Source organism: Motacilla alba, chromosome 3, assembly GCF_015832195.1.
Source record: "Motacilla alba alba isolate MOTALB_02 chromosome 3, Motacilla_alba_V1.0_pri, whole genome shotgun sequence".
Classification (NCBI taxonomy): Eukaryota; Metazoa; Chordata; class Aves; order Passeriformes; family Motacillidae; genus Motacilla; species Motacilla alba.
This window is the reverse complement of record NC_052018.1, coordinates 91,415,615-91,430,089: the sequence shown is the minus strand read 5'-3', so window position 1 is coordinate 91,430,089 and position 14,475 is coordinate 91,415,615.

The following is a 14,475-nucleotide window of genomic DNA, read 5'->3' as shown; positions in this document are numbered from 1 at the left end:
ATGTTTGCTTGTGCTGTAAACACTGCATGTGAGCTTGAGTTTTGCCATTTTCCAAAGCTGCTTCTACCTCTCCATGAAATGATGTGATTTGAACTTACTATGAACATTATTTATGAGACATGCTGGTGTGGGAATTTTAAATTAGCAGGAAGGGAAGCTTCAGGTCTGTAGCTCACTTTTGCTACACATACCTTCCTCCATGTCATTCCTAGACCTCCTACTGCAGATAGTTGCCTGACCACAGGGACCACCAGATCTAGCTCCCAGAACAACTCCTTGCTGCTTTTCCATTGGAGGAGATAGTGCCACAGAAGGGTGGGATGGGAGCGTCTGACTCCAGGCAGACAAGCACTTTCAGCAGGCACCTTCTCTGGCTGATCTGTGCTAGCATCCCAAACCTGGCATGAAAGCCTTGCCACTGAGACTTTGGCTAGCATTTATATATATTTGTGGTTTGGTTTATGCTTTTTAATTTTTTTTTTATTTTTTGACAATCAACACAAACCCAAAGTATTGCTGAGACCAAATGGCAATCCCCACCCCCCATCTCCCAAGCTCTGTTTCTAGTTACAGCATTGGTCGGCTTCCCAGCATTTTCCTCCTGCACCAGCTCCTGCAGCTAAGAATAGCCCTGGTGATGCTGTGGAACAGGATGTGCAACCTGCTGGGCTTCCTGCATTTGTGCTCGTGTTGCTGGCCTGGGCTGAAGCCTGTCCTCATCTTCCCCTGGACTCACTGGGTGAATCTGTTAGATTTAATTTCTGGGATTAGGTTTGCTGTGGGTTGGCCCACATGTGTTCCAGTTGCCTACATTCTGTGCTGTAGACAACTGCATTCTGCAGTATAGGCAAGACCTCAGCCGAGGGAGATATTCACTTACTGCCAGTCTTCTGTGCTTCCCAGTGTGTCTGCTGAGTGTAAGTGGATGCTGCTGGCCTGCTGCAGACCTGGATTCAAGCTTCAGTGCTTGGTTTGATGTTACTGTGTGATCCCTGTAGCTGAGGGTGCAGAGTACAGCACGGGGAGTCTGCAGGTAACTGGGTCACTGCTGCTCACCTGAGCTAGGTGCTCATACCCTAGTTCAGGAGTGAACAACACTCCCACAGATGAATGCTGCACATATCGCTATAGCCTCAAGATTTTTTCATTAGACAGCACAGACTGAAGATTCAGTCCATTGTTTTATGCTGTGCTGCCGTGGGCTCTCTCCCAGTCAATTGCAGACAAGCACGTTTTTCCTTGAGAAAGGGATTATGTGAATTAGCAAAATTCAGGTGATGATTTTCACTTGTATTTTTGTGGGCATGTGGGAAGGTTCTGACCCAAATGGATGGGGCTGATTCTGCATGCTTCCAGCTGAACATTAGGAAGGGTTGGGCTTAAGTACTAGTTAAAATCTAGGCTCAAGTAATTAATCCTAAATATCCATACTGGCAGAGATCTTAGGTTTCTGCATCATGGTAGTTTGAAGTGATTTTCTCTTCACATTGCTGTTCAAAAAGAAAAAAAACGAAAGAACTATGTTTAATTATCACAAGAATTATTACCCAGCCTTGGTAGGTGTGTTTCCAGTTTGTTGAAAACCTCCCTGCATGCAGCAGCACAGTAGAGACACTGACAAGTTAGTCGGCAAGTTATCGCTGAAAAGGAGGTGTTTGGTACATATGCTTGAGCTTGGAAGTGGAATGACACTTGGCACCATAATGTCCCAGTTATCTTTTTCTGAAGGAGTAGGAAAACTGCAGAACTAAATATTGAGTCAAGCTGCGTGGGCAAAGCTCCTGTGTCAGAGCTGCGCTGACGTCACAGCTGCAGCGTGACATCACGGGCTGTATAGGAAAAGCCCAGAGCATCACCCAAGCTCTGTGTTATTGAAAACCACAGTAACATTTATTGAAAACTTACATGGGTTTTTTTATCCCTTTTCCCATTCCCTTAATGCTGAGGAGTTTAGCCAGACAGATAAGGGGAGAGTGTGTAGCTCAGCTGCCTTGCAACACCGTGTGTTGCCCTGAAAAAAAGGTGCCATTGAACCCAGAGTTTGAACTCTACTGCACTCAGTGTGCCCTTTCTAAAAGTATCTACAAAAACGAGGTGGTGTCAAAACAATGTTTCTCTACTGAAAGCTGAGGAGATACTCAAGTCTACAGCTTCTGTAGTAGCTTTCGGTGATGCTCTTATTTGCTGTCCTCTGCCCAGAGAGTAATCGGAGTTACGATTACTGCATGTGTGTGCAATAATTAATGTGGCATGGAAAAACCGTAGGGCAGACACTGGAGTTCTTTAGATTTATTCTTTAATAATAGAAAATGTAAGCTATGAGATTTTTGCCAAAACTTCTTTCATCTCTGATAGTATCAAAAAGTCAGGTCACTTCTCCCATTGTGGTCTCTCTGGTTAGTAGGAAGCAAGTGAAATTATGGCATCAGTGGAGAAAGATGAGCAATGGAGTGTGTGTGGGTTTTGATTTTGGAGTGGTTATATCTTCCCCCTCCTGCAGCTGCTTTAATGAGTGTGATGGTTTTATTTGGTTTTCCTCTATAGCTCTGCAGTGCTTAACAGCTTGTTACCGAGGGACCTACACCTGGAGTGCATGGAAATCCAAGTTAGTGAAAGACGTGGAAAAACATGTTTGAACAGATCACAGCTGAAGCTGAGACCTTAATCTTTCCGAGACAGAAGGTAGCCAGCACAGGCTCAGCTGTTCCATCAGGAAAGGTTAGTGTGAAGTACCAAGCTCAGCTCGCTGCTAGAGAAATGGTGCAGAAAATCAGGTAACAGCAGTTTAGTTTCACACCCGAGCATATGAGGAGTAGCCTCTCTCTGCAAGAGATTGCAGCTTGGCAAAAATAATGTCTTTGCATGGGGGTTTGTTGCTGGCAGTGGTTAAAATCCTGAAAGTGCAGTATTTCTCCAAATGACTTAAGGTAAAGTCAGATATGGAGGGTTCTTATGCAATGTGAGAGTTCTCCTTTCGAAACAGCGGTTTGGAGAGAAAAAGTCATTGGTCTGGGCTACGACAAAAATTAAACAAGATAAACAAGGATGGACTGCTGCCATCTTCCCCTTCCTCTTTATCTCTAAACCTTAACCTTAAACTGCAATTTTGAGGTTAATGCAGTGCAGTGGGTCTGCAACTGCTGAAACCAGCTATGTTTTAATAGAGATGACTTATTTCAATGATGATGAAGGTTTTAAAGTTCCTCTAGGTAACAGAAATATTTCTATGCTTTTAAAGTTCAAATGCAAGTATTTTTAATATTACTAAGAATATTTTCAAATTAAATAACTAATTCTCCTGATAAAACATTTAATGAATTATTTACTGATTCTGTGTCCTTGTTTCTAACCCACAGAACATAGAAATAAACTTTATTTTCAAAACCTGTCCAATCTTTGCTAACATATTATTTTTCTTTAATATCAGCTAAAAAGAGAGGAAGTATCAGTTCATAAAAAGTGGAACTAACCACACAATTTTGGTAGCAGGTCACTAACAAGTGACCGCCACTAACAAGTACTTCAGCACTCTGCAGAGCTCTCAGTAGCTGTAGAATGTACTGTGGAAACAGGGACCACAGCAATAAATTGGGATGGAAAAATATTTGCTTGAACTTCATGGAGACGAAGGTGCTTTAGTGATACATAAGAAAATGTATCTGTTCCTGATTTGCATTTTGGCCTGTACTATACAGAGCATTCTGAAAAACTAATCCTTCAAGATACTGGTGATGTGATGGTGACTTTATTCCATAAATACCAGATTAGATCCTGCCCTATGCACTGATTTATCCAGCTGGTTAAAGTATGGTAGGGGAGGAGTGGAGAGCATGATAGATGCAATTCTGGACTGTACATCATTCAGCTACTCCTTCAAGTACATGTGATCCTTCTTTTAAATAATGTGAGAGTTTGTTGGGGGTTTTACCCAAATATGGCCATCCTACTTTTCAAACAACTTCGTTCTGACAGGAACTTTGTTCTGACAGATTCTTTTTGAAGGGAGATGTCTTAACCCAATTGGCTTCAGGGTATCTTCTGTGATAATGCCTTCAGGGGCCACATGCTGGCTGGCTGAGCCAGTGACACTGTGTTTTCCTGTGCTCAGTAGGAGTGCAAGACTCTGAACCAAGCTGGGCTGGATGAAGGATATTAAAGACCTGGAAATGTGGAAGAATATGTTGAAGATAAGGCTAGATAAATTCTCAACACTTTAAGCCTTTGTTAAGAAAGGTTGGGCTCTTGGATTTTGGTGGGATTTTTTTCTTTGGTTTGGTTTGGTTTTTTTTTTTTGTTTTTTTACTTTCTGTATCTGTGACTAACCCCAAACAAAGCCACTCATATGTAGAGGAGGAAAACTTAATATTCATTGAAATTTCACTGAGGTGCTTTCTGGCAAGTCTGAGATGTTTACTAAGTAAATTGCATAGGATGGTAGTGATTGTTACAGGACCCCTTAGAGCATGTGTTCCATCTCACTTTTCATCTCTGATAAGTAGATTATGAATGTAAGAGCCTGCCTTGTGTTGGGAACTCTGACAGGTGAAAAGTGCTCTCTGTTCGTAGCACAAGCAGGGCTCTGACCTCTGGCATGCTTTTCATCCCTCAAACTCTGCTAGAAAGTGCTAAAAGAAATACAAAGTACTCACTGAGACTCAAAAATGTGACCACAGTAGAAGCTGTGGTTCTCTGAGGGGGTCTCATTTATCTCTATATGGATTTCAGTTTCCTCCAAAAGCTAAAATTTCAGTTTAAGGATGGCCTGAGAAATGGAGACCAGGGATGACCTGTAGAAATCTCAAGAAGCATCCAGCAGGACTACAGCTGTTCTAAGGAAAGAAGCCATCCTCTCTTGGATTGGACTGCAAACTGACCCAACCTGACGGATGGAAAACCAGCAGTCTTCCTCAGAGAGACCTGGATTGCTCCTGGCTGATCCTGGCTGTGCTGCACCAACTTTAGGGACACGGCACATGGGAGAAGTGAGGGCAATGACTGCCATGAGCTGGGACGTGCAGGCCAGGTAATCTGTGCTCTGAACAGCTCCTGTCACAGAACACCCATCTACCAACGAATGCATGCACAGCACTGCCCAGCCCGCAATGTCTGAAACTCCCTCTGAGTCTATAGGAAAGGCCTTCACCTCCAGAGTGTGCGTAGGCATAGGCGTAAAGGGAGCAATGGGCTGCGGGAAAGGGCACCACCAGTGGTGTAACAACTCTGATACTGGGCTGCCACTCCAGTTGTTCTGGGATTAACGCTATTACTGAGTTTAGAATTGATGAATGAGTCTTGAAACTCAATCTATGCAGAAATAACTGCTTAAACCTGGTAATTCTTGTTTCCTTGGGCACGTGGCTTTTCTAGGCTGTCTGCTTTTTCCACAGTAACTTCCAAGCCCCGCTTGGGCAGGGGTTGTTGCCTCCCAGCATAGCACTGATCACAGAGGTAGGTATCCTCCAGGCACGGCTGCTGGATGCTTTCTAACCTGACAATGAGGAAAAACACCCACCATGAGAGAGTTTGCAGTGCTTCACTAAATAATTAATAGGCACTAAAGTCTCCAGGACTTCGGAATTGCATGGACTCTGACTTTTCATGCAATGCTGTATAGTGTTTAGGTAAAAGGTTAAAACTATACCTACTCTAAAAAAATTCTATAACACAACATGGAGGCAGAAAGACAGACAGAATTAGTAGTACTGCTTCCTCCTTTAATAGGAGTCAAGCTGAGACAGAGAGTTTATAAATGTTTTCTTTTTAGTTTTTTTCCTTTCACGTGACTTCTCGTTAGAAGGCTGGAAACAGACTTCTCTTAACTTTTGGTTATTAAAAACCAAAAAGCAGTCTTAGAAAGAAATCGGGGTCTGACAACCCAGCAGGGTAATGGGAAACTTAATAAATATCCTGTTGTTATAACATCTGTCATTTTAGCATTAACAAGCTCATGACTTTAGCTGTTGTATGATCACAGCTCCACTCTGCAGATTAAGGGAAAGGCTGCTAGACCTCTAAAGTAAAAGATTTCTGCCCAGCAGGGTGCTTTAACCTCTTGTATCCTGAAGCAATTTAGCTAAAAAGCAGGCAGCTCAGCAGCAAAGCAGCTTGAAAGTGATATAGAGACAGACTCCTGTGCAGGTCAATTAGGAGGGATACAGAAGCAGTTGGACTCAAGGGTTTTACTAATTTTGTTCTCTCTGATGTCCAGAAGAACCAGAAAAAAAAACCAAAACAACCAAGCCCAAAATAATGTGGTGGGTTTTTGTGGGTTTTTTCCTTATTTTGGTCACATTTTGATTTTCTTAAAAGTTGTAGAGAGGAGATTTAAGAGACTGGCTTATTAAATGAATAAACATCGCTGCAGCAAAGCTATGGTAGATGCCCATGCTTGTAAGATAGTATATATATATGTCAACCACAAACACAGAGCGGTATTTTGGTTCATTTAAAACAGGCCTATGTAAGAACCAGAGCAACTGCACAAATACTGAACTCCATACAGCGTCTCTCACCACCTGTTTCTGAGACTTCTTTAGCCTGTTGACTCATGTTTTTCTTTTCTGGAAGCTAAAGAAAATGCCTGCCATGCTGAAAATGCTCCTGGTTTGGTTTTAATCTCAGAGGAAATTCATCCAGAACAGTTCCATGGTGATAATGTTTCTTGACTTCTTTATTTTTTGCTTTTATGTGTCAGGTGGTGAAATGAGAGCCCTCCACGATCTGCATGCAGCCTGTGCTTCCCTGGTACACAGCTTCTCACGCAGACAGAAGCAGAGAGGCTGAAAGAAAGAAGGCTGTCTTGCTGCTCATGAGGAGTCTGTAGTGCGTTGGGTGCGAGCAAGAGCTGTGGAGTTCAGTGGAGAGTGAATCCATCTTGCCCCACATCGCTCAGTTGTCCTCCCTCATTGTCCTCTCTCAGGACAAGGAAGCACCACATCCAAGCCACAGCCACCTCCAGGACTGCTGTCAGTCTACAGAAGTATCACAAAAGTATCGTGGTCCTCATTGTCTCACAGGACATAAGGATAAACCACCATGTTCTCACGCTGCTTAAATGCATCTAAAAAGCCCAGAGGCATCAGTAGCCCTCCCAAGCCCCTGTGTACTTTAGACAAGTGAGCTTGCATAGAATTTAGGCTCCTTAAAGCAGGTTTGTTTGCTTTGGACTGAGATTGTCTTGAAAATACTATTCTGTTCAGGGGAAAAAAATCTTATGTCTACAGCAGAGATGCCGTGTCACGCAGCATGACTGGGAAGCCCAGACATGATCTGGGGCACTGGGGCACCCAAAGCCCTTGCTCAGGTCTTTCGTAAGCAGATGGTTTACCTTGAGTACTTTCAATTTCTACTCCTTTTAGTGATGCTAAGGCAAAAAGAGAAATCCATACCTTCCCCCCAAATTTCGAAAATACCAGCACAAACATTTCAGTGGCTGGTGGTGGTTTCATTGCAGAGACAGATTTGAGGGATGATGACTTTTTGTTTTGTAAAACGCTTCAACTTCCTAAAATAGTTATTTTAAAAAAACTGACTCCAAACCACTTTCTGTTTTGAAATATGTTTGTAAGTGAAATTACATGTTCAAGTTCTCTCAGTGTTTTTAGTAGAACAAAACATTTGGACCCCAGTAGTTTTTGCTAAAGACTTTCAGAGCTGCTAACATCTAGAAAGTCTGTTTTTGCATGGGGCTAATTAGAGTCCATAAAAGAATAAGAGAAATTAAACCAAACAATGCAGTTCAACTGCAGTGCTAAGATCTTGCAATTAAACTGTGCTGTTGGATTATGCATATTAGCACATGAATTACTCTTTAAGTGATAAATGTTGAAACAAATAATTATCTAAAGCTTTGGGGAAGGAATAATCAATAAGGTTAGGCTGAGAAAAGACAGTACTTTAAAAAAAATAATAGGATGGCTTGATGAGAACACAATAAATTGTTCCCTGTGAATGAACTGACAGGTTAGTCCACATTTCTTCTTTTTGAAATACGGGGGGCACCTTATGTTATTTTTTTCCCCTTTAAAACGAGGCAAAAATTAGAATAATCAAAACCTTGAGGAACGCCTACCCTATCTCCAGGGGCGGGTGGCAAAGACCCACGGAGGCGCTAATTTACGTCCTTCTTACTCCAGCAAAGAGGAGGCTGGGAAGAGCAGAGGGGAGCGTGGCTGTGCCGGGATCTTGCTGTCCCTTGGATGCCAGCACAACCTCGTTGACATTGCAGTCTCTCACTCTGCCGAGGCGTGGGCTTGTGAGAGCGGCTGCCTCTGAGGGGCCGCAGCACCGCCATCCTCATGCTGGGCCCCAGTCTTTGTGCGTGGACGTGGTCACCCCGCACGGCTGCAATCCTTGTGCCCAGCTGTGCTGGGATGGCCTTGGATGGGTGCCGGGGGACAGATTACAGAGGCCAGGCTGCCGGTGCAGGGGGACAGCCCCGCACCCAGCGGCCCGGCGCCACCCTGCCTCTCCCCGGGCCCTGAGGCAGCGCGGGCATCTCCGCGCTGGGGCCGGAGCGGGCCCCGGCCAGCAGCGGTGCGGCGGCTCGCCAGCCCTCACGGCAATTGCCTGAGCCCCCCAGCACTGCTCGCTCGCCCAGGAGGTTCTATCCGAGCCGTCATGCCAGGGAATGGCTAGGCCAGTGCCCGCAGGATCAGCCCCTCTTTCTCCTGCCGGTGGGCGCCTGTCTGGAGCTGCCCCGCAGCTGCCCCACAGGCGCCGGTGCCACCGAGGAAGCCAGGGCGAGGGGCTTTGTGGCAGATGGAGCGACAGCGAGGCTTGCCACAGGGCCACTGCAGCACCCCAGTGAGGAGAGCGATTGCCCTCAGGCTATTAAAATGCAATTTGCTGGAAGGAAACCGCTCCGGCCACATGCACCCGACGGCAGCGTCCAAGCAGCGCCGGAATCGCTGCCACCACAAGAAAGCCGGCAGCCCCCATCAGCAGGGAAATCCATCTTTTACACGAGCCACAATGGACCATTAGCTTTTAACCAGGTTTTAGGGGTGGGGAACAGCCTTCCTGTTGGGCAAACCCTAAGAAGGAAGTAACTGGCTCCAAACATCCAGGGGCCGTGGGGAGTTGAGAGCCGGGTGAGCTCTGAACGCCGCAGCTGGAGCTCGCTGGTACAATGCAGCCAGCCCCTGCGCGTGGATGAGCCGGTGGCGGAGCCGCAGGGAGCTGCCCTTATTTATTTGTTCCTACGGCACAGGCAGAGACAAGGGCCCTGTTTTATGTTCCTCTGCAGGAAGGTGATAAAGTGCCCGGGAGCTGCTGGAATCCATTCTCCAATAAATTCAAAGGAAAGGGCCATTTTTTGTGCCCTGGAAGCTTGTGAGGGCTGAGGGATGCTGGAAGGCAGTAAAAACTGAGGCAGTGCCTTGCACACTAGCGTGGAAGGTGGAAGGAAGCCACCGGAGCAATTTTTCTGGTTCGTTTTGTTGCTTGTTCTTTCTTTCCCCCCTCAATGATTTTTACTCTGCCTGTGGCTAAGCAATCAATATCTCTGCCGACAATAAATATTCCAGGCTTTTAAATGATGATGTATTCCAGGGTGAAACAAATTTGGTGCGTTATTGCTGCCCTCTTGTACTCAAACTAATTCTGTGGGTCCAAATGGAAATTCAGAGAGACATTCCTGAACCAGACTCGCCAGTGGCAGCAGATCTGAACAGGTCTGGCTTCAGCTGTCAGCTCTGTTGCTGATCTCTCTTTTTTTCCCTGAGATGAGCAGAAATTCAGGAGAGCTGTGTGAGTAGCTCCACAGGCTGAATCCATCAGGCAGATGCATGCAGCTGAGCATGAGCCTGCCTGGAGCACTGCAGCGCCCTTGTTTCCCTCGTCCGGAGGCTGCAGAGCTGGATTGGTCTGTCAAGCGCAGCCCAGGCTGAACAGCACAGGCCCAAATGCTGACCCTGGGGTGCCACACCATCAGGGACTTCAGCTCTACCTCTTGGTGCAGTGGCTGGTCAAGGAGTGTTTCCCAAGTGTTTACTAAAAGCAATCCTTCCCTTTTGATACCCACCCAGGGAGCCAGGTGGGAGTCTGTTTGGAGCCCTGGAAAGTCTGTGAAGGCTGTGACAGCAACCAATCCTACTCCCATGTGTCTGAGGGAGAGCAAATCAACTGAATTAGGCACCAAGGAAGCAATCTGATTTGCTTCTGAAGTGGAGGATTTGTGCAAATAAATTGTTACAGAACATGTTATTCTCTCTGGTTTCCTATACTGTTTTGCTGAGGTGGTGGGGGGAGTGTAGCCACTCCTGCTGTGTTTCTCCCATGGCATCAGTGCTGCTTGAACCCTCTGACAAAGAGACTTTACAGAACAGTTCAGGAAACGTCTGACTCCATTTCCCACCTACTGCTACAAGAGCTCTTGCTCTGAAGGACTAAGATGACTGTGGAAGATGGAGGGCAAAGACTCTGGGCGTTTTTGTTTGGAGACAATATTGCATAATAAAACACAGCCAGCCAGAGCAAGTGGACACCTCATGTCAGTGACCATGAACCCCACTCCCTTATCTCCCAGAACTGTCACCCCCAGGTCCTATCTCCCTGTTTATTAGGGGAATGGGGATCCATGTAAAAGGATTTCTCTCTTCTCTCCTTTTTTCTTCAGGGGAAGGGTGCTACTGTTTTAATAGGGGCAACAGTTCTCGTGCATTAATCCTCATCAGCTTGTATGTGCATACAGGCAAAGCATTATGGGCTTGACATTTGCCATCAAGAAAATGAAATCCTCCCAGTTTTCAGGTCACCCTGCCCTGGTTTTCTACCAAATCTTTTCAAATCAACAGCCATTTCATCTCCATAAGCTAATAATAACCCTTGCAAAGCCTGTGAATCAGCAAAAGGCTCTCCACAGCTGCAACTGTCAGCAAAACAGGAGCTAACATTGTGGAGGGGCGGATGTTGAAGAAGTTTGAGTGCTGGCCCATGGTAAGTCTTAGGCAGCATTTGCTGAGCCAGACCCATCTCCGGGCTCTGCCTCTGTCCTAGCCACCTCCACCATGTGTGTGGTTGTCATTTGTGGTTGTCACTTGTGAGAGGAGTGAGCAGCCTAAGACCAGGCTGCACAAATTACTACCCAAGTCTTTACTTATCCTTTCTCTCTAAGGAGAGTCCTCTGGATGCCAGAAGAAGCCAGCTCTGTGTCTTCTACTACAACAGGAACGAGCTCTGAAAAAAATCTGCATTGGTGTCTGGCGGGAATATCTGGAGCATTGGATCTTGGCCTACTGCTTCTCATTGAAATGAGCAGGAATTTTGTCACTTGCTTCTCTGGCCCAACTCTGCTTCTGTGGCTGGCTAAGGGAAAGCATGTTCTGCTGCAAGAGTATTTGCAGTGGGAGTTGCCAGGTAGTGGGCAGGCTGCCTGCTGGGAGACCCTTTGACCCAAGTCCCCTTGTAGTCCTGATGTTCTTTTTTTTTCCCCGTGGGTTTTGCGCAAGGGAGCCTGCAGGCTTGCTGCTGATCAGCAGGCGGTGCAGGCAGCTGGAGGCCCTGGACTGAAGATGAACTGGAGAGATAAGCTATCTGTGGGCACAAATGCCTGTCTAGCCCTGTACACCTTGTAGGAAAAAGAAGGATTTCTGAAGAAGACGACCCGCCAAAAGAGGGGCTGGGCAGTGCATGCCGTGTTTCTCACTCTCTTTCAATCGGCACCCACTGCTGAGTCCTTTTGGAGGCAGGCTACAGAAGGAAAGACCTATCAGACCCAGGATGTCAGTCACTAGTGACAAAACTACAGCGACTTAAGAGCTTATGAACATGGGATATTTCAGAGACTGTGCAAATAGAAGAAAGATCCTGCCTAGCAGCTAATCCCTGAGACCTTTTAATGACCAGGACTCTTGTGGCTTTCTTCTTGTGACCCCTGGGTCTGGGTACCCTGACATTCCTCCACATGGCGTGAGATTTGAAGAACATAATCCACAAGCCAGTCTGCTAGTCAAGAAACAGTGGTTTGGGCAATTTTTCAATCCTCCAGCACAATTTGGAGCATAACTCCCAGGCAGGTGAGGTGGCTGAGCCAGCAGAGGTGTTGCAAGGTGCTGCTGAGTGCCATTGCTGCAGCAGATGCTGTGAGCAGCCGGTGACTCAGGTCTCTGTATTTCCTAATGAAAGTCTGAAGGATCTGGTGTCTTTATTAATCACTACAGCTCAGCTCTCCGCTGTTAGTATCTTCCCATGGTTTTGTGTATCTTGGCATGGTTAGATAACCAAACAATTTTTTGAGTGCTCAGATGAGAAAAAACTACTGGTAGCTGACACCCAGGAGGCAGCACCATGGGCTGGGTTAAAACTCCAGGGCTGGAGTTTTAGGCTTTTAGTTTAGTTTTCTTTGTTACGCTTGTGGTGAAAAACTCAGGACCACTGCACCATCACTGTATGGTGCTCCCTATTTCAGGATGAGCCTGACATGGATGAAAAATAAGAGCTGGAATGGCTGAGCAAACAGGTCTGCAGCTGAGCAGAGTTTGTTTCCACCATGCTCTGTGGAATTTCTGTGAGTCCAGCAGCTCACAGGATGCATTAATAAGTGTGCTGCAGCATTCCTGCTAATTTAGTGTACCACACTCAGCGCCTCCCCGGGGGCCTGTATGGAATGAGCCACATCTACTGCAGCCAAGGGGAGCTGCATCCTCTTGCTTGCTACATTGCTGCTTTGGTGGTACCTTTTGTGTCTGAGAGGTTTAGAAGCACCTGAGCCCCTGGAATTTAACACTGTCACCCCACCATATGTGTTAGTCTGTGAGCTCAGTCTTGATGGCTCCCTTTTTGGCCTGGGAGATTTTAGGTCAGGTATGTTGCTCTTCCAACAGCCGGTGCACCTGCCTCAAGGTCTAACTTGCTGCGCTGCCTACTGCTTTTATTTGCACAAGTTTTTGAAAGTGTCAGAGTGGTCAGACCTGATGGATTACCTGCTTGAAGTAGGTGGATGATCACCTGAAGTGTTTGCTTGAGCATATAGATTCCTACTTGTGTTGTGATACTTTAATTGCTGAGTTCAGCCTGCAAACTGAATTGGTGAACTCTCTTTGGTAATCTGTGTTCCTGAAGTGAAACCCCTTTGTCTGTACACTTCCCTCTTTCCTATATAAAGGAAAATAGGATTTTATGTTTGAGTAAATAGAACATAAAGCGCTATCCAGAAGGTCCATCTAATATGAGATTGCTTTATGCTGATTGGCAAGAATACACTTCTGTTTGTTATTCTTAGGTTTTGATGATATTCTCTTACTGTGAGAAATGAGCACTGCCAAGGAAAGATGAAGACATGGCTTAGCTATGAAGGGGAAGTACAAAAGGCTGACAGCGCAGGAAAAATACACTGCAAAAAATTCACACAGGGGACTGATTCTCTTGAGCTGTGTGACTGCTGGGGCACCCAAAGACTTGTGGTTTCCTTGAAAGGCACCCACACAGATTTCATTTCCCTGCAGTGCATGCTCATGACCCCATGGTATTTCTGGCAAGTGCCCGTCACGTGCCTGCCAGCAGCTGCGTGTGTGAAACACAACAATCAGATGTGCTGCTGGTCTGGGGAGCCTGAAGTTTTCCTGAGGCAAAAGCCTGAAGATATTAAGGTAATGGTCAGGAAGCATCATCCCAGAAAACCGTCGTAAACAGGGCTGGACTTAGAGCTGGCATTTCTCTCCTGTCCCAAAGTCTCCAGATGCAAGTGCAGGTGCTGATGGAGTAGCCAGCATTGCCTGGCCCGTGGCGCAGAGGGGGAATGGGAAGGGGATGTGGTGCTGCCACCGTGGAGGTAACAGCAGCAGAGCAGGTATCTCCTCTCCTCCTGCTGCTGCCAGAGAGGCGGGTAATTACCATATCCATTTTAGAAATGAAGAAACTAACGCAGAGTGCATAGGCGGAAGGGGAGAGTTTTAGGAATATGTGGGTGTCTGAGATGCAAATGCTTTGGGAAACACCACGTTGCGCCTAATTTGCATTTGTAGGCAGCTAAATCCTTGTACTGATCTGACCCAGAGGGCTGTGTGTGAGGGTGCAGGGAACAGGGTGAGCTCCCCACGCTTCCTAGCTGGGGATCCCTCAATCCTTGTGGTGCCTGGGCCAGTCACTCCCCTTCTTTGAATCTGCTCCAAGAGTAAGTGTTCCTGGGTTCCCTCAAATGGCAGCAGTGATGAGATAGCTTGGGATGGGATGATGTTTCCCTCTTCACTCTGCAAGGGCAGCCCACACTGGCAGCCCTTTTGATTCTCCCAGCTTCTCCTCCATGCAAACTTTTCTCTTTCAAGTAGAAGTCTGCTTCAAAACTCAGCAGATTTATTTTGCTTCAGGACCTACTGATTTTGCCTGCTTGGATATTGTCCCTACCCAGGCTGAATGCTGCTTATCACCTGCCAGGTGCTGTTGATGTTCCTGGGCAGGAGGCAGAGTTGATGCCTGCTGCTTGCCCTTCCCAGTCCCTGCAGGACTTTGGACCCTCCTTTTTATGATGATGATGTA